General features: G+C 50.6%; 2 long non-coding RNA genes across 2 annotated transcripts; both read right to left on the bottom strand.

Annotated features, from left to right (window-relative positions):
- Window positions 1–11157: 11157 nt before the first annotated feature.
- Window positions 11158–13631, bottom strand: LOC135307103 (uncharacterized). The gene is made up of 5 exons (XR_010367835.1): window positions 13559–13631; window positions 13373–13471; window positions 12816–12929; window positions 12022–12187; window positions 11158–11491 (listed from the first exon to the last, which is right to left on the bottom strand). It is a non-coding gene; the product is annotated as an uncharacterized LOC135307103 (long non-coding RNA).
- A 4273-nt stretch (window positions 13632–17904) lies between these two features.
- On the bottom strand, window positions 17905–18894 carry LOC135307107 (uncharacterized). Its single transcript, XR_010367839.1, has 4 exons — window positions 18820–18894; window positions 18660–18731; window positions 18471–18572; window positions 17905–18012 (listed from the first exon to the last, which is right to left on the bottom strand). It is a non-coding gene; the product is annotated as an uncharacterized LOC135307107 (long non-coding RNA).
- Window positions 18895–24537: the final 5643 nt, after the last annotated feature.

Below are 24537 nucleotides of genomic sequence, written 5' to 3' on the forward strand. Positions count from 1 at the left end.
TTTCTCTTGTTTGTTAGATTTATTTTTGATTCAAGGTAGAAAGGTCTCTCTAAAAATCTACTTTCCTACAGGCCCACACACTCCTGTTCCTCCTCCTTGTTCATCCTGTGCTTCATCCACAGAAGGATTTGAGGGAACCTAACTCAGGCCTGTTTTAGAGAAGCAATTTAATATGGGATAATCACTGAGGGGCAGTATCTTCCTAACTGAAAGAGATTTCTTTGCTTTTCTGTGGATCACTTCTCCCACATTAAAAATAAAATTAGCCTCACATGCAAGCTATTCCCTGAGAGAAGGCAGAATGATATGGATCATCTCCCTTAAGTCATTCCACCAAATAACACAGCAAATAACAGGCTGGTTGTTTCTCAAGTCAGTTGCACTGCACAAGACCAAACAGAAGCTCTCCATAATTCTCAGTTATTTCAGGTTAAAATTAAGTTTAGTTGGGTTTAACAAACTCATTGATAAACCCTGCAGTCTGTGAGTGATTTCTACTTTTTGTCATGGAAAAAGGTTATTTTCAGTAAGAAGCATGCCAGTTGTAGGCATGCCCTGTGAAATGTGTTTGTGATTACAAATGTTGGTTTGTTGAATTAAACCCATAATATGAATTCAAATACATGGCAGTGTTTGAAAGAGAGGGATGAGTAATTCTAATGGAATGAAAAAATTAATCAGAAATCACATTTAGGGGTACAGATACCCACTGAACTCGCATATTAACAATATGGTAGTTCTCATTCTAATGAAATAAAACCAAAACAACAGAAAAATATGAAGTATCTTCATCTGAGATATAAGAGTGGTGAAGACTAGGGCTTGATCTAAAATCCACTGGAGCCAAGCAAGCACCAATAGTCAACTTCAGCCTGATTTTGGATCAAGGGCCTAAGTCTTTTTAATGAAGCACATGGAGATGTGAGTATGAAAGCCTAAACAGAGAAGAAAAGAATTGAAAGAGCTCACTCTCTACATATTTGTATGCACATACATATACCCACAAAACACAGGCTATCATTTCAGTTTACAACAATTTTATTTATTGCAGCATAGCTAATGTCTCCTCTTTAGTGAAAAAAAAAAGGAAATAGGTAAGTAGTGTCTACTACCAAAGATATACAGAATATTGAAATTATGACTACACTGGACATCATCACTGCAATTGAAAGAACAAAGCAGAGTATGCAACACAGCCTATGAACTAAAAACCAAATAACTAAAAAAAATAGAGTTGCTACTATCTATGGAAGTACTTTCTGAATAGTGGACATGGTGTTCAGATAAGAGTTCTTGTCAGTGACAGGAATCTTTAACACTGAAAGATTACATGGCTATGCCAGGTGTGAGGCAAACCATCAAATAAAAACATGCCCAACTTCCCCTGGCTTGCTTTGGCTAACAAATTGTATCACCACTGCTTTCCAGTCTTTAACCAGTTAATAAAACTTAAGACACATCAGTGGCTTTGTGGGTTATCAGCATCCTTGTCCAATAGGGCTTCTTTGGTTCTGTTGCAAAGAGTACTTCACAACAACCTCTTTTTGCAAGAATTAGGAACTGTGTCTGAGTTACAGAACCAGAAAAGAGCATCAGGGGCACACTGGTGTTACACAGCTCTAGAGAGAATTTAGTAGGGCTTCACTCAGTTTCATTCATCGAGGTGGTGACACAGGTACACTTGAGCACAGAGTACACAGAAAGCGCTCGTCACACAGAGACCAGGAGCTTTCCTTCCCTTTCCAGGCCTAGTCTATGAGGGGGAAAAAGCAAAGGCAATGAAAAAAAAAGAAAGGAAAACCAAGTGAATTGCTCCTAGCACAAGTCAGTCACTTCTGTTTTATTAAAAACTTACAATTTTTCCTCTGTCTTCACTGTCCTTTAAAAGTTTCTATAGCAACCTACAACGGCTTTAATACTTTCAAACAGCAGCCGCTTAACAGAACAAAGGTAAAAAAAAAACAACCCAAAACAAACAGAAATTAACCACGAGCCGAGGAGGGGGGAGTAAGGAGCTACTTGGAAGTGTAAGATTCCACCACTGCTATTTGTGGAGGCATGCAGCGAGCCGGGGAGGAGAGGCAGCTCTTACCTGCTTCGGACAGGTCGCGCAGGGAGGAGCTGAGCGTGCTCCGCTTCAGCCCCTCGCCGCCGGCGTAGCTGTCCTCCAGGCACGCCCGGGGCAGGGTCCCGTTCCCGGAGTCCTTCTTCAGGCTGGAGCACTGCGACATGCTGGGACGCACCACCCCCTTCTGCTTCTCCAGCTCGGCTGCAACACACACGGGGGCTTTTACAGGGGTGTTTGTGGGCATGAAACAACCCAGAACGTCCCACAGGGAGTTTCACCCCTCTACCCACAGCTGGATTTCTCTTTTGGGAAAATGGGATAAAATTTCATCTTCAGACACTCACGGGACTACCAGCAAAATGTATCGGTTTGGACCATGACTTCCTTACTGACCACAGGAATTGCAACCCGGAAATGAAGAAAAATTCAATGAAGCTTATTGGAAGAGCCATCATTGGGAATTTCAGTGTGAGGTAAATTGCCCTTAAAATTCCTGCTGTAATTTGTGATACAAATCACAGAGCCAGCTCTCCTCTGTCCACATTATCTCTAAAATTCTTACAGGAATTTATAGTACAAATCACGGATCCATCTTTCTTCTCCACATTATCCCTAAAAATTCCTGCAGTAATTTATACTACAAATCACAGACCCAGCTCTCTTCTGTCCAAATTATCCCTAAAATTCTTCCTGTAATTTATGCTACAAATCACAGACCCAGCTCTCCTCTGCCCATTGTTATTTGCAGCTTGTCCAAGATGAATTCCACTGCAGCTACACTGCAGTAAATAGTAGTCAATGAACTCAGCCGGGGCTTAAGGCATTATTGGCTTTTTCCTTCTTCTCAAGATAAAGTCACAGAAAAACCCACATTATTTTGAACTTTTACAGAGTTCTAATGTGTTATACTCTTATACTTTTTATTAATGGTAATTTTTAATTTAAAATTTAAATTTTCCAAGGGTAATATTACTTTTTATTATTTTGATTAGCTGGAAAATGCTCCATTATATGTACCTTTGTACTTACACTCTATTCTGTGCTTTTCCATTTCTTGAACTTCTGCAATTGATTCCCTCAAATCATCTGTAAACTTCTTCCTGTCCTGAGGATTTGGTGCATTGAAATTTATGAGTACTTTGATATCTGCTCCTGGAACAGCTGACGTGAGCCGAATGCCATTGGGATAATCTGGAAGAAAAAGGCAAGAAAAACTAAGCTCTGATTAATACAATTACTTTTCTTTTAATAAAAATACCCACAAAACCGGAAAGCTTTTAGTAATATTACCACAGAGGATACAAAGTCAGAGAAATAAAAGTCTGACAGCATAAAATTAGAATAAAAATCCCTAAGGTACATTGGAACAGCCTAACTGTCAAATACTGAACAAATACTGAGAGATATCTTTATGTAGCTGCTGCCCTTAAGGCACAATATGCAATATATATCAAAAACAGTAGGGAAAAAAAAAAAATCTAAGGGGATATTTTTTTTTCATGGAACAGATCCCATGATCACCTTATCCACTTGTGACCAAAGTTTTGCTGAGTGTAAAGGCTACTTGAAGACATTTCAAATGCTACAAATTATCTTTTACTTTTAACTCACCATTTGCGGGTGAGTTGACACACAAACAGGTACAGATTTAGTATTTCCTATTGGATTGTTCTCCCTGTACATGCTACTTTCCTTTTTTTCTTTAAAATGAAATTAAAAGTATCTGTGAAATCACATACTGAAGAAGTAAAAGGACTGATTTGGTTTTTTCACCCTTCTTTTGACCCATATGATGGACTTTTAATAAAAGGCAGATGTTTCAGGAAACTGTCTTTGCCTCTTTTCTAGGTGTACTTCTGAAGTTTTAACAGCTGGTCAAAAATACCTCCTGGTTGAGACAGAATGTTCATTTACAGAAAGATACTCAGAATGAAAATATGTTCTGTGTTGAGAGCTTTGTAACAAGCTAGCTCCGAGCTAAAGCTCACAGTGAGATTAATTTGACCAAGATAGAAAATGAGGGGAGTTGCCTTCCAATTAAACTGTGTCCTTGGCCCGCGGATGAAGTAATGCACAGACACAGGTGGTGGAGAAAAACAGCCTGGGAAAGTAATAAGTAGTTATACCAAAATAGCACGTAAATAGCTGATAGCTAGTTAGCCAATGGTGAGCTGGGATTTTGCACTATGCATGAGCTAATTAAAAGGTGTATAATAATCCGTAATTCGGGAATAAAGACGAGACTTGTCGATCATCATATGGTGAGCAAGTCTTCCTTCTCCATCAAATGGTGACCCCGACGTCGACGACTACGGACAGACACGGCTGCCACGGATGGGGAAGTAGGAGCGGGTCCTTCTGAAGCAAGGGGGGGGACGGCAAACGACCACTGCGGGTCGCGGCCCTAGGAGCTATAAATATAGTCCTAGCCTACGTGCTGCCGAAGTCTGTAAGCCTTGCAACAGCGCTGATTAGAAATGGAAAGGCAAGCAGCATATGATTTATTTATTTGCTTTTTAAAAAAGCGGCAGATTAAAGACATGGACTTGCAGAGAGAGCTCCCACAGTTGTTAGATTACGGGTACGCTACAGGGTTGTTTTTCAACCCCCATATGGTCCATGAGCTAACAGAGTGGCGTAAGTTCGGGACCAGGAGGGCGGTTACGCGCACCGCGGGACAGCCCGGGGCAGACGCGGAGGCGAAAACGCGTATGCCGGCGGCGCTCCCGGTGCTGCGGTGGCGGAACGGACCGAGCGCTGCGGAGGCGGTGTACTCGGTGCCGGCAGCGGTTACGCGCACCGCGGGTCCAGTGACACGCGCGGTGACAAAAACTCGCACGGCAGCTGTCCGTGGGGAAAGCGCACAGATCGTGAGGGAAGTGCCGGCCAGGGCCAAGCCGGCCAAAGCGAGACGCGGCAGCCGAATAGGTGCTAGCGGCGGTGGACGCGCACCAGTAACGCGAAACCCGAAAGCTGGAGCTAGGAGGGCTTTTTCACTTTTTGCAAGCGCACAAAAGCACCAGCGGTGTGGGACATTCTCCCGCTGGCTGCGGGTGTTGGCGCAGAGCCAGGGGGAACCAGCCCGAGCAGAGATCCAGGCCGAGCGGAGCCCAAAGGAGATCGGGGCTGCGCGGGTCCGGGTGAGAGCGTTCCTTTCCGCACCCCCGGGATAGCGCAGACTGAGGCTGTGCCGGAGCACATAGAAGACGGGCGCGGGCAGACATTCCTCAGGGCACCGCCCTGTCACAGCTGCCTAGCAACCACAGCAGACAGCCCATCGCAGAAATTCAAACAAGTGTCTGAGAAAAAACAGGTCAGGAATTTCCTTCAAGATCAGGATAGAAAACTTCTGAAAATTCACACAGTGCTTCATCCAGATGTTATACGGGGCATTTCAACCAACTGTTCCACAGACTTTACAGTTTGTTTACCAGTTTTTTTTGTAAATGTGTTTGCTTTTCTAAAAGTGATTGAGTATTTGGGTTTGATGGCTTTGAGTTTGATGACTTCATTTCCTTTCCCTTGCCTGAGGCAAGAACAACCTTTTAGGGGGGCAGAGTCTAAGTAAACTTCCTAGTTTCTGTTTGGACTACATATGAGAAGATTTAAACTGTAATATTTCTGTATACTATGGGCTTTATAGTCTTTGCTTTCTTCTATTCATTAAGAGATGGCATTAGATAAATGGATGTAAATGTGCTAATTATTTTGACTATCCTTAATTTAAGTGAAATTATTTGTGTTTAAGATTATCTGTCATCTTTTTCAGTTTTGTTTTAAAATATCTATCCAAGATTCAAAGTTTTAAGAATTATTGATATTAAGTTTATAATCTTTGTTATTTTTAGTTTTTGTAAGTAATGCTGATAGATAGTGACTGTTGTTAATACTAGATGAATACTTTGGGAAGGTTGTCTTAACCCCTTCAAGCACTTCTTGTTAAGGAGTTTTCAGATTTTTGTGATAAGAATTATTATTAAGATATTGTTGCAGTATTTACAGCCAGCTTTCATGTGTTTTTCTATTTTTTTGTGTGATCACCTACAAGAAACGTGTCTCTTCAGGATCCTGTCTTTTTATTTCCTAACTATTTTGATGTTTCTGAGGGTTTTTATCCAAATTGCCAGTTTTGTAGTTATTTTAATTATTATTACAGAAATACTCCAGCAGAGAATTCAAGAAGTTTGCTGTGTTTGGAAAATCTCTGTCTTGACAGAAACTTCAGAAGGATTCAATTATTTGCTGGTTTGATTGGTTTGTAACCCTAAGGTTTCTTGTTTATAACAGTTGTTTTTAAAAGCCCTGTTTAAAAAATGTGTTAAGTGACACTCACCAATTAGAGTTTGGGCTCTGGCCAAGCTCTAGCTCTATTTGGATGGAGTGACTGACAATCAACCCAGATGTTTTCTGCATCAAAAAGTATTCAAGTCCTTTTGACTTGGCAATTTGACCATCTATGACAGCTGAGCCATTTTCAGAGGTGATTTGGAGAAACATGAATCCGGACATGGTTTCTCCAATTCTCTGTCATTTTAAGGTTTGTCAGCTGTCGCAGACTCTGGGATAAGAGTTCAGTGTTACAGTGTTTAGTAATTTTTTTATTTTGTATGTGTTGTTAACTGTGTGTATTATCTAAATTAATTCCTAATTACTTTTATTTTAACATTTCTTTATGTAACATTGCAAAATGAAACCAGGACCCATTTTTCACCTCCAAGATTTTGAGAAGATTCTTCAGTCCTGCAGGGATGTGGGATTTGTTTGTGTTTTAACAGGTGCCCTGTCTCAGCTTGAAAAGAAAACGGGGGAGCTCAGGGTATTGGAGTGGCTCTCTCCACCGCTACAGCAACAGAAAACTGTGAGACTGAAAATTGAAATGATTGCATCCCTCATAAAGAAAGGACGTTTTAGGGCAATCCAAGTTACAGGAGCAGAGCCTTCCACAATACGATTGCCCATTAAAAAGGACACGCTTGACTGGTATTTGGTGAACTCTGGGGAGCTCCAGGAAGCCCTTTTAGGAGCTGGAGCTGTCGTGGAGACTGGGAAAATGCATCCTAGTCCCCTCCAGTGGATGACAGAATGGGACTGGATAACAAAGCCCATTCGGAGTCTGTCACCATTAAGGGGGGCTATCACGGCCTTTACGGACGCTGGTAAAAAGTCCAGGAGAGCAGCCGTGACATGGAAACAGCAAAGACAGTGGTGACAACATTTGTTAGATGCAGATGCCAGGGACAGTCTACAGACATTGGAACTTTTAGCTGTAGTATGGGCAATGATGAATTTAAAAGGTCCTTTGAATATTGTGACTGACTCCCTTTATGTAGCAGGAGTAGCTGCCAGGGTACTATACTGGGGGAGGGGATATCTTTGTGTTTCCTCTCCAACAGGACCCTTGTGGATCCCCGCGAAGTGGACTCGAGCTGATGTTCAGGACCATTGCGGCCTTGTCACCGGAGGACAAAGAGAAGGTGCACAACAAACTGACACTGATATTGCGGCCCTATTTGCAACGCCTCCAGCCCTACTCTAACGACGCGCGATGTGCCTGTGTTCATCTTCCTGACGATTGGATCGAGTGGTGTTAGGACCTTACAGTAGAAGTAAAAGCCCCTCAATCACAGCCATGCTTGGACTGTGGGGACAATAAATGTGCTGCATGGGTCGTGCTAGACTGTGGAGGCTGTAATAAGGTGTTTTGGTTGGAGCAATCGACCGTTCGGCAGAACTGGTGCCCAAGCTGCCGATTCTCCTGGAACTTGCAGAACTCGTGGCAGCGAGCACTAAGGGATTTTACAGGGCTTGATTTGGGAGGATCATTAGACTTGTATGAAGCCCCGGAGCAAATTATTTTGGCATATGTTACTTGGCAACTTAAGACCTTGTGTGAGCGAGTAGAAAAGCAAGTACGTACTCACATAATAGCTTCGCGCTGTCGAAAGCTTGTGCCCCTCACACAGACATCCACTGTAGGACCGATTAAAAAAGACTGTGGGGTTGAGGAGGCACTAGACGACTGCATCAAGCAACTTAAGTCCTGTTCTCTTCGCTCCAGAGGGACTGCCAAATAGGGCAACCCACATTCTGGAGCAAGCTGAAACAGGTAGTAGTAGCTACACTTTTACCTGGAGGGGCAGCTAATAAGTCCATGAATTTGGCCAAGCAATTAGGCTGCTGGGCCAAAGACGAACTGAACGCCACCTCCCAGGTAGTGGACATGCTGTCTCAAGATGTACAAAGTGTAAATCATGCAGTATTGCAGAATAGAGCAGCAATCGATTTCTTATTATTAGCTCAAGGCCATGGTTGTGAAGAATTTGAGAGTATGTGTTCTATGAATTTATCAGATCATTCTGTATCAATATGCTATAGAGATATTGTGTGATAGTATTGCTAATGCTTGTATTACCATGCTTGCTTAATTGCATACAAAGAATGGTGAGTCAGATGATGGAAAGGGCTTGGAAAACAACACTTCCGGCTCAAAAAGAAAACGGGGGAAATGTTGAGAGCTTTGTAACAAGCTGGCTCCGAGCTAAAGCTCACAGTGAGATTAATTTCACCGAGATAGAGAATGAGGGGAGTTGCTATCCCAATTAAACTGTGTCCTTGGCCCACGGATGAAGTAATGCACAGACACAGGTGGTGGAGCAGGATAGCCTGGGAAAGTGGTGATAGTTATACCAAAAACAGCACGTAGATAGCTGATAGCTAGTTAGCCAATGGTGAGCTGGGATTTTGCACTATGCATGAGCTAATTAAAAGGTGTATAATAATCGGTGATTCGGGAATAAAGACGAGACTTGTCGATCATCATATTGTGAGCGAGTCTTCCTTCTCCATCAGCACGCGTTGTTTCCTGTGGTGGTCACACTGGGGTCTTTGGTGGTCTCTGAGGCCGAAGGCTGTGGTCTTCCTCATGACTGAACTTTTGAACTTTTCTCTATTGTGCGTGCACTGTGGTCCCCTGGTGCTTATCTGAGTACGTCTGTTGGTTTGGATCAGCTTGGAGACAGAGGAGCTCCTTAGTCTAGGCTTCCTGCATTCCCTGGTCTTCTCCTGGTGTTATGAGTAAAAAAGTTATCTGTAGCTATGATATTTTATTAAAAATCCTTTCCTAGGATTTTTCCCCTCCTGAGGAGCTGAGGGCCTCAGGAAAGAAATGTAAACAATAACTGTCTGCTGCTGTGGAATGCAACAGGTGCATCTTCCATTGGTCCATGTGGATTGTTTTCACTTGATGACCAATCACAGCCAACTGTGTTGAGCCTGTGAGCAGTCACAAGATTTTTGTTATGCATTCCATTCTATTCTTCTTCTTTGTAGCCTTCTGGTCATTTTTTCCTCTCTGTTCTTTTAGTATAGTTTTAACGTACTATTTTAATAGAATATATAATAAATCAGCCTTCTGAAATGGAGTCAAGCCTCGTGTCTCCACACCTGGGGTGTTCGCCCCAACAGATTACCCATTTTTTTTAAGGCTGCAAAGTTAAACAGGTTGGGCCAGTTGTTGTGAGTTGAAATGTTGACTATTTGTTGTTGCTAGCTTCATGTTGCAATCACCTCTTGTTAATAGTTTTTCTTCAATTACCTGTTCATGGTTAGAAATCAAGCGCAGTTGTCCCCCTGCTGCTTCCCAGGAGCCTGAAGGTTGCAGGGGGTGGTGACATCAGAGCTAGTATGCAGATGAGAATGCATTTCACCAAATTTTGCAATTTTCCAGGAAAAAACCCCTAAAAACATTGAGCCGACATAAAATTAAGAAACCTAAGTAAGGTCTAAAGGTGAGGAACTTAATCCAGTATGTGCTAAGATCCTTTTTACTCCTCACCCTAACCTGAAAGGATGTCAGCTAGAAAGAGGACCTGGAATGTTAGACCAAAGAAGCAGAATTCCCACTACTCCCTCGAGGATGGAAGCCCCAGCTCTGCCTGCATACCAGCGGACACAGCTGCAGCATCCTCCTCCTCCGTGCCACTCCTGGGAGCAGCGGGGGTGCGGGCGACCTGTCCTTTCTCCCCAACCTGAGCTGAATGTTTTTAATAAAGGCATTAAAAAGGAGAAAGATCTCCTGCCCTGTTTATGACACTGGTATTGTCCTTCATAGCAAGAAGCTTCAGAAATTTGCATTTTCCTATGCCCTTTGTACCTTGGCAGAGGTTTCTTAAGTAAAAGGTTAAAATTCAACACATAATTCTACAATTTAAAATTTAAATGCTTAGTCCATATTGCTAACTTAGTTGAACCCCCCAAAACCTCCATTTCAACAGCAGCCCCTGCCTGGCTTCTGCCTGCCCACACTGTGGGCATCCACAGCTCCTCCTGGGCATGGAGCTCAGTCAGTGCTGGTGCTGGGTGGGCTTTGCTGCTGCTGCCACCTGGACACTGGAGTGACCACTTGTCCTGGGTTGCAGTGTAAAGATGTATTCTAATCCCATCCTCAAGAACTGCTGAAACCAGGAGGGGCATTGTTTCTTCCTTATCTCCTGTTAATGGGCCCATCAATGTCTTGCCACATGACTCAGAGATAACTCCCTCCCAGAGCCATTTCTGTTTCATGGCTAATCAAGGACCCACAGCATGAGGCAGAATGATATCAGCCCACTGTGAGATGCTCTGCCCATGGGGGAGGAGCTAAGCATCCCCAGCTGGATATAATCTGGGTTTTGGGACACAACAAGCAGTCTTTCCACTGGATTCCCAGAGGAACCGCCGCCCTTACCCACTGCTTTTCCAGAGGATGAGAGCTACCAGATTGTTTCTACAGGATCACCACTTCCACAAGTCCATTTCATCTGGACTGCTACCACCACCCTAACTAGCAGGGTGTCAGCAGGCTGTATTCTGAGCCTGTCAGTGGTTTTTCTTTTGTATTATTGCATGTGTTTTGATTTTTTTCCCTTTTTCTAATAAATTGTATTTCTAACTTGGAGTCTCTCACTGGTTTTGCTTTCCAACCAGAACAAAGATCCTTCTCTTTATTTAAACAGAAGAATAGGTCATTGCCTACCCTGCAAGCGGGGGGTTGGGGGGGTGGGGTGGGGGGGGTGTCACCTTCAGTGATTCCTAGAGGGAAAGGCCAGGGGGCTCAGGGGCAGAGGGAGGGATGTGTTGGTCTCAGGAAGGGCTGGAGGGTGCTGGGCTGGTCCTGGGGTCCCTAGAGGTACTCGAGTTGGCTGGGATGGGACAGACAAAGATAAAAAAAGGGATGAAGGCAGCTTGGGGAGGCCCATGGGGAGAGCAGGTGGCAGTGGGATCTACAGTGTAAGAGGAGGCTTCGTCGTAGACGGTTGTTCTGGGGTCCTCTTCACAGAAGACTTGAGAGGGCTGTCCAGGCCCTTACTGCTGCTGGAGGAGCTGCACAGGCTGTCTGGCTGTGAGGTGCAGACACCGTCTTCCAACTTCTGTCCCGAGGTGTTCCTGTGCAGAGAGGAGGTGGCTGAGGCCCCAGCTGCCAGTGGCACACAGGGACCCTCGTGCACAGCAGGGCCCAGAGCTGGCAAGGCTCCCCAGCACGGCTGGAGCTGCTGGCACAGCTGGGCCCAGCTGGACAGCTGCCCCTCAAGGCCCCGGCCAGCAGGGCACGGCTCTGGGCAGGGTCCCTGGCCAGGAGCGGGCCCCAGAGCGCCTCTGCCTTTCAAGGGCAACCTCGGCCCTGCTCTTTCTCCTCCCCACCTCCCTCTGCCTCTGCCCTGTGCCCCTGGGGCTGCTCTTGGCCAGGCAGCCTCAGTGGGAGCCAGCACTGGCTGCAGCTCCAGCGGGGCCCCCAGGACAAGGCCCAGCAATTGAGAGGCCAGTGGAAGCACTGGGCAGCAGCAGAACCCTCAGCAGAGTTATTTGGACAATCATGGACTGGCCACAACTCCACTGCAGCCTCAAAGGGAATGTTCCCTGTCCACGTTAGACTTTCAAAAGAAGCTGTTGGAGGGGGAGAGCAACAAAACACTCACTGTTTTTTGTTCCAGGAATACCCGAATCCAAAGCAGCACAACATGAAAACAAGCTCCAAACAAAGGACGCCTGCCAGTAACCCTAGCCAGCAGCCTGTTCCCTGACAGAAACGCCTTCCGAGGCCATCCTGGGCATTCGGAACTGGACTTGTGGTGCCGGCTGCATCTGTGGGAGCGATGGGGAGTGTGAGCCCGTGCTGTGCTGCACTGCTGAGCTGGCAGCACGGTGGATACGGGCAGGACGTCCTCTGTTTCCCCCAGAGCTGGGGCCTGCAGGCACCTTGCCGGCCCTTGGCACAGGCTGTGCCAGCCAACAAAGCCCAGCAGGCCGGGAGGAGAGCCCGGGGTCAGCGCAGCTGCTTGGGCAGTGGCTGCTGCCAGGGACACGGGCCAAAGCCATCCCTGAGCAGCCACTGCCAGCCCTGGCCCTCCCTGCCCCGTGACAGCTCCCCCAGCCCCAGGGGACAGGCTCAGGCCCTGTCAGGAGCCAGCGCAGCCCCTGCCCAGTCGGGAGTCAGGGCTGGCTCTGGCCCTGGGCTGGCGGCAGGGCTCCCGCTCGGGGCTGCTCCTGTGCCTTGGGCCTCTGGGCACTCAGGGCCAGCTCCGCAGCAGCTGCAGCGCCAGGGACGTTGCTGCACCAGTCCCGTTTCCCCGGGGCTCTGAACCAGCTCCAGAGGCCTGGAAGCCGAGGTGCCTCCAGCTTTGGCTGCTGCCGGGCCGGGCAAGGGCAGGCCCTGGGGGAAGAGCTGCTGCCACACAGCCCCGGCCAGGGCTGAGCCCGGCACAGCAATTACCTGCTGTGCCTGTGCCCGTGTCTGGAATCGCCTTCCTTCCTGCAGCTAGGGCTGCCAATGAGCCACTGCTTCTCCCTGAGTGCTCCTCCTCCTGAACAGCCTTTTGGTCCATCACTTGAAAAAGGAAAAAAGGGACAACTGGATCAAATGGAAATATTCCCCACTGCGAGGTGGCACCTTCAGGAGGCAATGCTTGTCTAAGTCATAGGTAAAGATCAGGAAAAAGCCCAGGTAATTGGGGCTGGGCCAGTGCACTCCCTTGTGCAAACAGCTGCACCGCCTGATCTTCTCAGAGACTGGGAAATGGCAGGGGATCTCAGGCTCACTGTACACTTGGGGCACCCTATCAGCTAATGCCAAATTCCATCCTGCAGAGGCTGGGGAGGAATTGCAGCCAGGCCAGGCTGGGAAACAGCCCTGCAGGGCGTGAAAGCAGCAGCGGGGCAGCGAGGCTGCCATGGATCCCTTCCTGCTGCGCCGGGCACGGCGTGTCCAGATGTGCAGCCAAAGCCCCCGGCTGCTGAGTCCCAGGGGAAGCATGAGGGAAATGCACCCACCTTGTCCTCCGGGTGCTTTCTTCTGTGTTTGTGTCAGGAATTCATCTGAGTCATGAGACATTTTGGCTGCAGTATCTTGGGTCTTTCCTTTTGGAGGACCTTAAGAGAAAATAGTTCCATTTCCCAGGAATGGATCCCACAAAAGCAGGGCTCAGCCTGTGGGGTCAGCAGGGACACACTACTCACCCCTGCCATGGGAGCTGGGTTGGGGCCAAGCATCCAGCCCTGGAGCTGGAGAAGTCCTCCCTGCAGACACACCTGTAATTCAACAGCCACAGAAGCTTCTGCCATCTCTGCTGATCTGCACGGGCACCACTGAGCCGCAGCAGCGGTGAGGGGATCGTGCAGGGCGCAGGCACACACGTGCATGGTTCTGTGCTGGCACCTGCAGCGCTGCCTCCCTGGCCCAGCTTTGGGCTCTGAGCTGGCAGCTCTCCCAGGGGAAAGGCCTTGACCTACCCTCAGCATCTCCCAGAGCCTCAGTCCTGGATGTGGGGCCTTCACCAGCAGGTTCAGCTGCAAAGAAAGGCAGGACAGAAGAGCTCCTGTGGCACTGCAGGAGATCCTCAGGCTGCCCACAAGGCTCAGCCCCGGGGCACAGCCCTGGGCCCGGCCCCTTCCCTCTCTGCTCTTCTCTTTGACTGCACAGAGCACACGGAAGGACACACTGGCATTGCACACGGGAGGAAAACTGAAAGATCAATGCTCCTTCGTCCTACTGACAGCGATCCTGAGGGATCCCTCAGGGATCCAGAAGGGAGAAGGGAAAGATTCTCAGAATCCTTCAGCCTTTACATAATGTTAAGGGAAATGGTTTATAAATGAGCTTTTGTTGCATTGATCCTGATTATTCACTCAGGAAGGGCAGAATGAAAACTTGCCTCCAGCATCCTCCAGGAACTTCAAACCATCCTTCATCAGGACTTCCTGAAAACCCATGTCACGATTCCAGTCTAAAAGGGAGCAGAGATCAGAACCATATCTGTGGCATGCTGGGATGCCCGAATGCTACAGGGAAAAGGGCACTGCAAGGGGGTCGTGTAAGGCTATGGGACCCAGATGGGAATGGACATGGCCAAAGCTGCACAGGGGCCTGGGGAGCTCTGGGCTGGCTCCTGATCACTCTCCACACTCTTTCCCTGCCCTCAGCAACACCCATGGGAGGGGTGGCTGGAGTAGCCCAGGGCACTGGGGCTCTCTCCCTCAAACTCACAGAATACCCTCCCTAAAGCCCTGGGGAAAACTGCAGCAGGCAGTACCACAGTTATCCATCCCTCCTACACTCCCTCCTGCCCTCCTTCTGCTGGGACAGCTCCCACATCCCAAGGGCAAACAGCCAGGCCCTCTCAGGACACACTGGAGCCTTGCTCTCCCCCTCTGTCCTTTCCCCATCGTGGGCACCCTGTGCAGTCACTGCCAGGTTTCAGGACATGTCTCCCATGGAGGGACCCCAGCAGGACTGCTCAGGACCCGAGGGCCTTGAGCCTGCTCGGGATAATTCCCCTGGGCTGTGCCGCTCTAGTCCAGGCTGTGCCCGCACTGCCAAGCAGCAGAGAGGGCAGCTCAAGCCTCAGCAGGACTCAGGCCCAGAGGCACAGCAATTACCTCCTGTGCCTGTGCCTGGCATGGCCTCCCTTCCTGTAGCAGAGGCTGGCACGGAACCACTGCTTCCTCCGGGAAATGCTTCTTTCTGCACAGGCTCTCCGTTCATTTCTGGAAAATGGAAAAGAGACAGCTGGATAAGATGGAAACATTCCTGACTGGGAATGGGGAAGGTGAGGCATCACTTATGAAAGGAATGGATAAGGATCAGAAAACACCCAGGATTTTGGGACAACCCAAGGCTGCTTCCTTCCCCAAACAGCCCCAATATCTGATCTGCCTGGACAGCAGGAAATTGCAGGGGATCTGAGGGAGGGCATGGACTGTGGTGCAACTGGGGCTGCCAGTCAGCTGATGCCAAATGCCTTCCTGCAGAGGCTGGGCAGAAGCTGCAGCCAGGCCAGGCTGGGAAACAGCCCTGCAGGGCGTGAAAGCAGCAGCGGGGCAGCGAGGCTGCCATGGATCCCTTCCTGCTGTGCCGGGCACGGCGTGTCCAGATGTGCAGCCAAAGCCCCTGGCTGCTGAGTCCCAGGGGAAGGATGAGGGAAATGCACCCACCTTGTCTTCTCTGCAGACATTCCTTCAGCATTTGCCACATGATTTCTAATGGGTCCCGGAATTTCTTGCCTGCCATGTCTTTGGTCTCTCCTGTCAGAGGACCTTAAGAGAAAGTAGTTCCATTTCCCAGCAATGGACCCCACAAAAGCAGGGCTCAGCCTGAGGGGTCAGCAGGGACACACTACTCACCCCTGCCATGGGAGCTGGCCTTTTGTGCAGCATCCAAGGTAGGAGTTGGTGCAGTCGTTGCTCCAGATATATCTGTAACACAACAGCCACAGAAGCTTCTGTCATGTGGTCCTGACCAGTCAGTGAAACATTACACCTTGGTGGGACAGTGAGAACACACGTGCAGAATGGTCGGAGGGCTTCACAACTTCAGAGCGCCAGGCTAATGGAGAATCCTTCCCAGCCTCCCAGTCTGGAAGCAAACCAAGATGAGAACTGTTTCCATTGTGTGCCAGGGCTGGCTCTGGCCCTGGGCTGGCGGCAGGGCTCCCGCTCGGGGCTGCTCCTGTGCCTTGGGCCTCTGGGCACTCAGGGCCAGCTCCGCAGCAGCTGCAGCGCCAGGGACGTTGCTGCACCAGTCCCGTTTCCCCGGGGCTCTGAACCAGCTCCAGAGGCCTGGAAGCCGAGGCGCCTCCAGCTTTGGCTGCTGCCGGGCTGGGCAAGGGCAGGCCCTGGGGGAAGAGCTGCTGCCACACAGCCCCGGCCAGGACTGAGCCCGGCACAGCAATTACCTGCTGTGCCTGTGCCCGTGTCTGGCTTTGCCTGCTTTCCTGCAGCAGGGGCCGGCACCGAAGATGGAGTGCTTCCTTTAAGAAATGCCACCTTCCACTGAAGCACTATGTCCATCTCTTGACAAAAGAAGGGAGACAGCTGCATCAGATGGAGCTGTTCCCCACTTGGGCGGTGGCATAAGAGGTAATATTTGTGAAATTTATGGAGCAGGAAAATGGCCAGGTTACAGTAGCGTGATGTGAGCACTTCCACCTCCAAACAGCCACCCTTTTCCTAATCTGCAGGGCTGGATATAGTGGGGGATCTCAGGGTGTGTTACAGTTTGGGCTGCCTGTCAGCTGATGCCAAATGCCTTCCTGCAGAGGCTGGGCAGAAGCTGCAGCCAGGCCAGGCTGGCAAACAGCCCTGCAGGGCGTGAAAGCAGCAGCGGGGCAGCGAGGCTGCCATGGATCCCTTCCCACTGTGCCAGGCACGGCGTGTCCAGATGTGCAGCCAAAGCCCCCGGCTGCTGACTCCCAGGGGAAGCATGAGGGAAATGCACCCACCTTCTCTTGTCTGCAGGGGTTCCTTCAGCTCTTTCCTCATCTGTTTGGATGGTTGCAGGGACATCTTATCTGTTGTATCTTGGATTTTCCCTGTTAGAGTAACTTAGAGAAAAATATTTCCATTTCCCAGCAATGGATCCTACAAAAGCAAGGCTCAGCCTTTGAGGTCAGCAGGGACACACTACTCACCACTGTGATGGGAGCTGGGCTTGCGTATAGCATCCAAGGTAGGAGCTGGAGAAGCTGGAGAAGTCCTCCCTGTAGACACATCTGTAACACAACAGCCACAGAAGCTTCTGTCACCTGCTTCCTGCCCGCTTGTCTACAATTCTTCCTTGGTGACACACCGAGAACATACCTGCAGGAGGCTCCAAGGGCTTCAAAACTTTATTCATCCAAGCTGATGGAGAAGCCTTCCCAGCACCCTCATCTACAATGCAGCACAGATGAGAACATTTTCCAGTGTGTGCTGGGATCTCTTTCTGCCACAGGGAACTGGGCACTGCCAGGGAGTCGGGTAAGGCCATGGGAGCCAGATGTGAATAGACATGGCCAAAGCTGCCCAGGGGCCTGGGGAGCTCTGGGCTGGCTCCTGGTCACTCTCCACACTCTTTCCCTGCCCTCAGCAACATCCCTGCGAGGGGTGGCTGCAGCAGTGCAGGGACCTGGGACTCTCCCCCTCACACACAGAAGAAATCCTCCCTAAAGCATGGGGGAAAACTGCAGCAGGCAGTGCCACAGCTATCCATCCTGCCCTCCCTCTGTCCCTCCTGCCCTCCTTCTGTGGGGAAACCCCCCAGATCCCAAGGGCAATCAGCCAGGCCCTCTCAGGACACACTGGAGCCTTCCTCTCCTCCTCTGTCCTTTCCCCACCATGGGCACCCCGTGCAGTCACTGCCAGGTTTCAGGACATGTCTCCCATGGAGGGACCCCAGCAGGATTGCTCAGTACCCGAGTGCCCTGAGCCTGCTCGGGATAATTCCCCTGGGCTGTGCCACTCTAGTCCAGGCTGTGCCCGCACTGCCAAGCAGCAGAGAGGGCAGCTCAAGCCTCAGCAGGGCTCAGGCCCAGAGGCACAGCAATTACCTCCTGTGCCTGTGCCTGGCATGGCCTCCCTTCCTGTAGCAGAGGCTGGCATGGAGCCCCTGCTTCCTCCGGGAAATGCTTCTTTCTCCGCAGGCTCTCCTTTCATTTCTGGAGAATGCAAAAGAGACAGATGGATCAGATGGAAACATTCCTGACTGGGAATGGGGAAGGGGACAATTTCAGGAGGCATCACTTGTGAAAGGAATGCATAAGGATCAGAAAACACCCAGGATTTTGGGACAACCCAAGGCTGCTTCCTTCCCCAAACAGCCCCAACATCTGATCTGCCTGGACACCAGGAAATTGCAGGGGATCTGAGGGAGGGCATGGACTGTGGTGCAACTGGGGCTGCCAGTCAGCTGATGCCAAATGCCTTCCTGCAGAGGCTGGGCAGAAGCTGCAGCCAGGCCAGGCTGGCAAACAGCCCTGCAGGGCGTGAAAGCAGCAGCGGGGCATCGAGGCTGCCATGGATCCCTTCCCGCTGTGCCGGGCACGGCGTGTCCAGATGTGCAGCCAAAGCCCCTGGCTGCTGAGACCCAGGGGAAGCATGAGGGAAATGCACCCACCTTGCCTTCTCTGCAGACGTTCCTTCAGCATTTGCCACATGATTTCTAATGGGTCCAGGAATTTCTTGTCTGCCATGTCTTTGGTCTCTTCTGGTGGAGGACCTTAAGAGAAAGTAGTTCCATTTCCCAGGAATGGATCCCACAAAATCAGGTCTCAGCCTTTGGGTTCAGCAGGGACACACTACTCACCCCTGCCATGGGAGCTGGGCTTATGTGCAGCATCCAAGGTAGGAGTTGGTGGAGTTGTCCCTGCAGACACGGCTGTAACACAACAGCCACAGAAGCTTCTGTCACCTGGTTCTTACCAGTCAGTCAAACATTACACCTTGGTGGGACAGTGAGAACACACGTGCAGAATGGTCGGAGGGCTTCACAACTTCAGAGCGCCAGGCTAATGGAGAATCCTTCCCAGCATCCCAGTCTGGAAGCAAACCAAGATGAGAACTGTTTCCATTGTGTGCCAGGGCTGGCTCTGGCCCTGGGCTGGAGGCAGGGCTCCTGCTCAGGGCTGCTCCTGTGCCTTGGGCCTCTGGGCACTCAGGGCCAGCTCCGCAGCAGCTGCAGCGCCAGGGACCTTGCTGCAGCAGTCCCGTTTCCCCAGGGCTCTGAACGAGCTCCAGAGGCCTGGAAGCCGAGGCGCCTCCAGCTTTGGCTGCTGCCGGGCTGGGCAAGGGCAGGCCCTGGGGGAAGAGCTGCTGCCACACAGCCCCGGCCAGGACTGAGCCCGGCACAGCAATTACCTGCTGTGCCTGTGCCCGTGTCTGGCATTGCCTTCCTTCCTGCAGCTGGGGCTCGCATTGAAGATGGAGTGCTTCCTTCAGGAATTGCCACCTTCCACTGAAGCTCTATGTCCATCTCTTGACAAAAGAAGGGAGACAGCTGCATCAGATGGAGCTGTTCCCCACTTGGGCAGTGGCATCAGAGGTAATATTTGTGAAATTTATGGAGCAGGAAAATGGCCAGATTCCAGTGGCATGATGTGAGCACTTCCACCTCCAAACAGCCACCCTTTTCCTAATCTGCAGGGCTGGATATTGTGGGGGATCTCAGGGTGTGTTACAGTTTGGGCTGCCTGTCAGCTGATGCCAAATGCCTTCCGGCAGAGGCTGGGCAGAAGCTGCAGCCAGGCCAGGCTGGGAAACAGCCCTGCAGGGCGTGAAAGCAGCAGCGGGGCAGCGAGGCTGCCATGGATCCCTTCCCGCTGTGCCAGGCACGGCGTGTCCAGATGTGCAGCCAAAGCCCCCGGCTGCTGAGTCCCAGGGGAAGCATGAGGGAAATGCACCCACCTTCTCTTGTCTGCAGGGGTTCCTTCAGCTCTTGCCTCATCTGTTTGGATGGTTGCAGGGACATCTTATCTGTTGTATCTTGGACTTTCCCTGTTGGAGTAACTTAGAGAAAAATATTTCCATTTCCCAGCAATGGATCCTACAAAAGCAAGACTCAGCCTGTGGGTTCAGCAGGGACACACTACTCACCACTGTGATGGGAGCTGGGCTTGAGTGCAAAATCCAAGGTAGGAGCTGGAGAAGTCCTCCCTGTAGACACATCTGTAACACAACAGCCACAGCAGCTTCTGTCACCTGGTTCCTGCCTGCTTGTCTACAATTCTTCCTTGGTGGCAAACTGAGAACATACCTGCAGGAGGCTCCAAGGGCTTCAAAACTTTATTCATCCAAGCTGATGGAGAAGCAACCTCATCTAGAACGGAGCACAGATGAGAACACTTTCCAGGGTGTGCTGGGATCCCCTTCTGCCACAGGGAACTGTGCACTGCCAGGGGGTTGGCTAAGGCCGTGGGAGCCAGATGTGAATAGACATGGCCAAAGGTGCACAGGGGCCTGGGTAGCTCTGGGCTGGCTCCTGGTCACTCTCCACACTCTTTCCCTGCCCTCAGCAACATCCCTGGGAGGGGTGGCTGGAGCAGCGCAGGGTCCCGGGGTTCTCTCCCTCAGACACAGAGGAAATCCTCTCTAAAACCCTGGCGAAAACTGCAGCAGGCAGTGACACAGTTATCCCTCCCTCCCTCTGTCCCTCCTGTCCTCCTTCTGCTGGGACAGCTCCCACATCCCAAGGGCAAACAGCCAGGCCCTCTCAGGACACACTGGAGCCTTGCTCTCCCCCTCTGTCCTTTCCCCACCGTGGGCACCCCGTGCAGTCACTGTCAGGTTTCAGGACATGTCTCCCATGGAGGGACCCCAGCAGGACTGCTCAGTTACCCGAGTGCCCTGAGTCTGCTCGGGATAATTCCCCTGGGCTGTGCCGCTCTAGTCCAGGCTGTGCCTGCACTGCCAAGCAGCAGAGAGGGCAGCTCAAGCCTCAGCAGGGCTCAGGCCCAGAGGCACAGCAATTACCTCCTGTGCCTGTGCCTGGCATGGCCTCCCCTCCTTCAACAGATGCTGGCACGGAACCACTGCTTCCTCCAGGAAATGCTTCTTTCTCCGCAGGCTCTCCTTTGATTTCTGGAGAATGCAAAAGAGACATCTGGATCAGATGGAAACATTCCTCATTGGGAATGAGCCATGGATCCCATCCTGCTGTGCCGGGAACCATGCGTTCAGATGTGCAGCCAAAGCCCCCGGCTGCTGAGTCCCAGGGGAAGCATGAGGCAAATGCACCCACCTTGTCCTCTCTGCAGCATTTTCTTCAGCACTTGCCTCATCTGTTTGGATGGTTCCAGGGATATCTTCTCCGTTGTGTCTTGCATCTTCCTCTTCGGAAGAACTTAGAGAAAAATATTTCCATTTCCCAGGAATGCATCCCACAAAACCAGTGCTCAACTTGTGGGGTCAGCAGGGACACACTACTCACCCCTGCCATGCAGACTGGTCTTGTTGGCAATAACCACCAATGTACGTATGAATCTCCTCCCTGCAGACACACCTGTAACTCAACAGCCACAGAAGCTTCTACCATCTCTGCTGATCTGCACGGGCACCACTGAGCCGCAGCAGCGGTGAGGGGATCGTGCAGGGCGAGGGCACACACGTGCATGGTTCTGTGCTGGCACCTGCAGCGATGCCTCCCTGGCCCAGCTTTGGGCTCTGAGCTGGCAGCTCTCCCAGGGGAAAGGCCTTGACCTACCCTCAGCATCTCCCAGAGCCTCAGTCCTGGATGTGGGGCCTTCACCAGCAGGTTCAGCTGCAAAGAAAGGCAGGACAGAAGAGCTCCTGTGGCACTGCAGGAGATCCTCAGGCTGCCCACAAGGCTCAGCCCTGGGGCACAGCCCTGGGCCCGGCCCCTTCCCTCTCTGCTCTTCTCTGTGGCTGCACAGAGCACACGGAAGGACACACTGGCATTGCACACGGGAGGAAGATTGAAAGCTAAATGCTCCTTCCTCCCAATTACAGTGATCCTGTGGGACCCCTCAGGGCTCCAGAAGGGAGCAGAGCAAGGTTTCCAGATTCTTTCAACCTTAAGATTATGTTAAGGGAAATGGTTTGTAAGTGAGCTTTTGTTGCATTAATCCTGATTATTCACTCAGGAAAGACAGAATGAAAACTTGCCTCCAGCATCCTCAAAGAACTTCAAACCATCCTTCATCAGGACTTCCTGAAAACCCATGTCACTATTCCAGTCTAGAAGGGAGCAGAGATCAGAACCATTTCCATGGTGTGCTAGGATCCCCTTCTGCCACAGGGAACTGGGCAATGCAGGGGTGTTGGGTAAGGCTGTGGGAGCCAGATGTGAATGGACATGGCCAAAGCTGCACAGGGGCCTGGGGAGCTCTGGGCTGGCTCCTGGTCACTCTCCAACCTCTTTGCAGTCCCTTTGCAACATCTCTGGAGGGGTGGCTGGAGTAGCCCAGGGCCCGTGGGGTCTCTCTCCCTCCCACAGAGGAAACCCTCCCTAAAGCCCGGGGCAAAACCATCCCCAGCGCTTCCCAGGGAGCAGGGAGCGCTGTCCCGGGAAAGGGCAGCCAGGCTGCCGGCTCACCTGCTCGCCGCGCTTGCAGCGGAGCAGCCTGGGCAGCCCTGGCAGGCAGGGCCACGGCCAGGAGCAGCAGGAGTAGGAGGTGCAGAGCAAGGGCCATGGTGCCTTGTCCTCCGCCAGTCCCGCAGCTCTTGCTGCCACCGCTGTCCCGACACCGCTGTCCCAACGTCAGCACCGCTGCTGCCACCGCCGCTGCTGCCGCAACAGTTGTGCTCAGGGACTGACTGCTGGCTCCCTGTGCTGCTGTGCAACCACGGGGCTCTGGCACCTCTGGCACCTCTGTGACCTCAGGGCCTGCTGAGAGCTCAGCCTGCTGTGACCCCAGAGCCCTGCTGTGACCTCATGGCCTCAGCTGTAACCCCAGAGTGTGCGCCCGTCTGCATGAATGGACTGCCCTGACTGTAAATGTTTTGCTTCATCAAAGGGCCATTGCTCAGCAAAACCTTTCTTTTGCCTGCTGACATTGCTGGTCAGGCTGCGTCCCAGAAGATGCTCTTGATTGTTGCAGTTCAAATTTATTTTATTGATTCCATTTCAAGTCTTGTTTAAGGGCTCTGTTTTGCCCCCATTTTTTCCTGAGTTGGTTCACCTGTGGGTTTTACCCTCCCTCCAAACTGTCCCTCGTGCCCTTCCCCACCCCTTGTTCCAGCTCTTTCCCTGCCTGTCAAGGCAACCCAGCCCCTTGGTTCCCCAACCTTTGGGCCAATCCCTGACTGCAACTCCCCTTTGGAATTCCCCTACTCCTGGAAGCCCCATTGGCCCTTGTGACCATCCTCTCCCCCCTCCTACCCCAACTGGCCCCAGACAGTTGATGTAATCCCCTCACTCCTCTCCTGAGCATTCCCTATTGGTTCATTGTTTGCATCCACCCCATGACTTGTATGTGTACAAAACCCCTTGGACAGTACAGCTAGGGGCTTTTCATCCTGTTCTCTTCGCCTGGACTAAGCTGTTCCTTGCGGAACCTGAAGACGGGACGCCTCCTCCTTTCTCCTGTGCCTTGTCCCTGTCGTGGCTTGTGTCTGGCACTGGAGAGCAAGTGGCACTAAAGGCTCTGCCTCTGGTAAATCCCCATAGCGAGGCAGTTCCCGACTCCTGCCGTAGTGCCGGAGTTGTAAGAGCTAGCCCAGGTTCCAGCACTCACTTCACTAATGTACCGAATGCCCCTTCTTCAGTGCCTGCTCTGGTGCTCTGCCAGCTCACACAGCAGAGTGTGATTCACATACTGCAGCCCAGAGTTAGGTTGTTGCAACATTGAAATGGGTGTGGTTGGCAGGATGGCTGGGCATAAATCACTACAGAACTAAAGCAAATGCGTGCACTGTCCCAGGCTGGACTTGAATAGACACAGGAATTGTGGAAAGATGAGGACAAGATAGCAGAGAACAATGGAAAAGCCAGCTGAAAAGGAGGACGTGCTAAAGGAGTTATTTGTGCACATTTGGGGGTATATTTTCCTTGGGTGCAAAGCAAAATCAAAAGCTTCTGAATGCCCAAAAGATGAGAACTGTGTGTGGTAAATAGATATGATTCATGCTGACAAAATTGAAACAGTAATCGATATTGATAATTAATATTTGGAAATAAAAAACCAGTTAAAGGAGTCATGCCAAGCAAGAAAGGGAGAGGAGGGGTCCACCCCCAACCTTCTCCTGCAGATGTTCAGAACAGGAGGAAGCAAGAGATAACTATGACTAAATTTTGTTGGAAGAGAGGAGAATTTGGTTGGACACCAGGCAAATGTTGATTATATGAGATTCACTGCTTTAATGTTAGAACACAATATTGGCTTATACTGTAGCAGCTTGGTGCGCATGTGTAATCCAAAAGGTGAACTCCAGGACACGGAGGAAGAGGAGAGGCCTTCCTCAAAGAAGATCCCCAAAGAGTGGTACAACTTACTTAAAGAAGTGTGGAGCATGCGTGGGGAAGGTGATGATGAGGGCAGTGATACAAGTGTGACGAATCGAAAATGGGAGGAGATGGTAATGACATACAGCATAAAAAGGGGAATTTGGGCTTGACACGCTAGTACGTGAGGTGACGGGGGTCCAAAAGCCCTGCACCCCTACCCCACGCATACCCCGCGAGGTTATTTTTGCTTATACGCTATTATCAGAAACAAATTATTCATAAT

This window comes from Passer domesticus, chromosome 9, assembly GCF_036417665.1.
Source record: "Passer domesticus isolate bPasDom1 chromosome 9, bPasDom1.hap1, whole genome shotgun sequence".
NCBI lineage: Eukaryota > Metazoa > Chordata > Aves > Passeriformes > Passeridae > Passer > Passer domesticus.